This window comes from Oratosquilla oratoria, chromosome 30, assembly GCF_046742065.1.
Source record: "Oratosquilla oratoria isolate Oo_2021 chromosome 30, ASM4674206v1, whole genome shotgun sequence".
Classification (NCBI taxonomy): Eukaryota; Metazoa; Arthropoda; class Malacostraca; order Stomatopoda; family Squillidae; genus Oratosquilla; species Oratosquilla oratoria.
This window is the reverse complement of record NC_134806.1, coordinates 31,174,097-31,176,596: the sequence shown is the minus strand read 5'-3', so window position 1 is coordinate 31,176,596 and position 2,500 is coordinate 31,174,097.

The window sequence follows — 2,500 nt, the reverse complement described above, 5'->3', positions numbered from 1 at the left end:
ACAGGTACAACGCTCGGCCACCACCTGGATTTATGCCCTCATAAACCAAACAAGGATATAACATCATAATTAAGGTGCATGAATAGTAGTAGTAGTAGTAGTAGTAGTAGTAGTAGTAGTAGTAGTAGTAGTAGTAGTAGTAGTAGTAGTAGTAGTAGTAGTAGTAGTAGTAGTAGTAGTAGTAGTAGTAGTAGTAGTAGTAGTAGTAGTAGTAGTAGTATAGTAGTAGTAGTAGTAGTAGTAGTAGTAGTAGTAGTAGTAGTAGTAGTAGTAGTAGTAGTAGTAGTAGTAGTAGTAGTAGTAGTAGTAGTAGTAGTAGTAGTAGCAGCAGTAGTAGTAGTAGTAGTAGTAGTAGTAGTAGTAGTAGTAGTAGTAGTAGTAGTAGTAGTAGTAGTAGTAGTAGTAGTAGTAGTAGTAGTAGTAGTGGTAGTAGTAGTAGTAGTAGTAGTAGTAGTAGTAGTAGTAGTAGTAGTAGTAGTAGTAGTAGTAGTAGTAGTAGTAGTAGTAGTAGTAGTAGTAGTAGTAGTAATAGTAGTAGAATGGGAGGGCTAGGCATTTCCAACCCGCTAAACTTTGCCGACATAGAACACCAAAACTCCATGAAACTCACGTCCTCCTTGACGAACAACATCGTGTCGCAAGATCAACGAAAGGAGACTAACATGGAAGAAATCAGAGAAATTAGAAGAAACATTTCAAAGGGAGGGGAGGAGAGGTAGAAGGGGGAACTTCAAGCACTTCTATCTCGGCTATCGAATTGTATAAAAAGAAACATAACAATGGCGCAGGAAGTTGGGGCGTCCAATTAGCTGACAGCACTACCAATCAGGGCAAAAGGATTCACCCTAAACAAAAGAGAATCCATGGATGCCATTGCCCTAAGATATGGATGGCCATTGGGAGGGCTGCCTAACAGATGCTCCTGTGGTGAACAGTTTAGTCCAGACCATGCGATGATATGCAAGCAAGGTGGATTCATTTGCATGCGACATGATGAGGTAAGAGATCTCACTGCCCAAATGCTTCAGGAGGTGTGCAAGGATGTGACTATCGAACCAACATTGCTCCCACAAGGAGGGGAGAACTTCAAATACCGCACGTCCAGCACATCAGATGAAGCAAGAATGGATGTCAGCGCAAGAGGTTTCTGGACACGGGGACAATTGGCTTTTTTTGACATGCGAATATTTGATCCAATGGCCCCCTGTTATAACAAACTAACTATTGAGGCATCTCACTCCCGGAACGAGTATGAGAAGATCAGAATGTACGAAGAGCGTATACAGAATGTATACCAGGGCTCATTCACTCCTATAACCTTTACGACTTCAGGTGGGATGGGTCCTAGAGCAAAGACATTCTACGCTCGGCTGGCAGAGATGATGGCTGAAAAGAAACAACAACCAAAATGCAGCATTGTCTCATGGATGAAATGTCGACTGTCATTCTCACTCCTAAGATCAGCCCTCCTATGCCTGAGAGGTACCAGGTCCCCACCGCCCAAATCAGCACATATACAAAACCTAGATTTTGAGCAGACGGTGGTTGACAGTAGGATAAATGAACTTTTGTATTAGGCATTATTGAAAATAATTAAATAAATGAATATATAAATAAAAGGGTCGTCGACCACAGTCATTGGCGGGAGAGGGGCCAATGAACTATGTCTGTGGGAGACAGAACCTGCTGCTTCCACCACACAGTTCCACGAGGATGGAGGTCGTTTTTTTTTTTTTTTTTTAAGTAATATTAGTAGTAGTAGTAGTATATATGATAAAGGAAACGAAGCAGAAATAAGGCACAAACGTAGTGGCACAAAAGCACTGGGTAGAAAAGGTAACGCAGTGTGAAAATAACGTAGATAAACGTTGCGAGGAAGTCGTAACAAAGGAAGTTGGAAAAGTAAATAATGACGTTTCACTTGCCCACATCATTGGTAACCAGCTTGTTACAAAACTGTTGTGTTTTTCCCCACTCTTAAACACATAAGTTAGAACAGATGATAACCAAGAATATAACACTATATCTAGTGAAACGCAACAATGATGTAAATGTAATCGTTCACGAGGTGTAACGTGAGTTTCTGCAAATATTGTGAGATATGAAAGAATGTCTAATAAACATATATGTTTTCAGGCTTCGTTTAGGCGTGACATTAGATGACAGTTAATATTTTGCACAGCTTTCCGGAGGCGGCGCGAGCCACGCTCTGGATCAACGCGAATGTCGCAAGGTGAATTTATAATCTATTCAATCATTGTTTTCGCAAGTTGTGGAACATAGCATAACATCATGGCGAGATAAAAGGTATTGATGGACATGTAATCCACCGCTAAACACCACAAGAAGACAGGTTAGCTGTGATTTAGCCTACTGGAGAGTGATAAGTACGTAGGAATGCATGGTCGGAAGGGCCGGGAGGGGAGGTGCGAGGCTAGTACGCCAGGTGGTTTGTAACTCGCGTTACACCCTGTATATTAATTTCTCTTAAAGGAAAAAA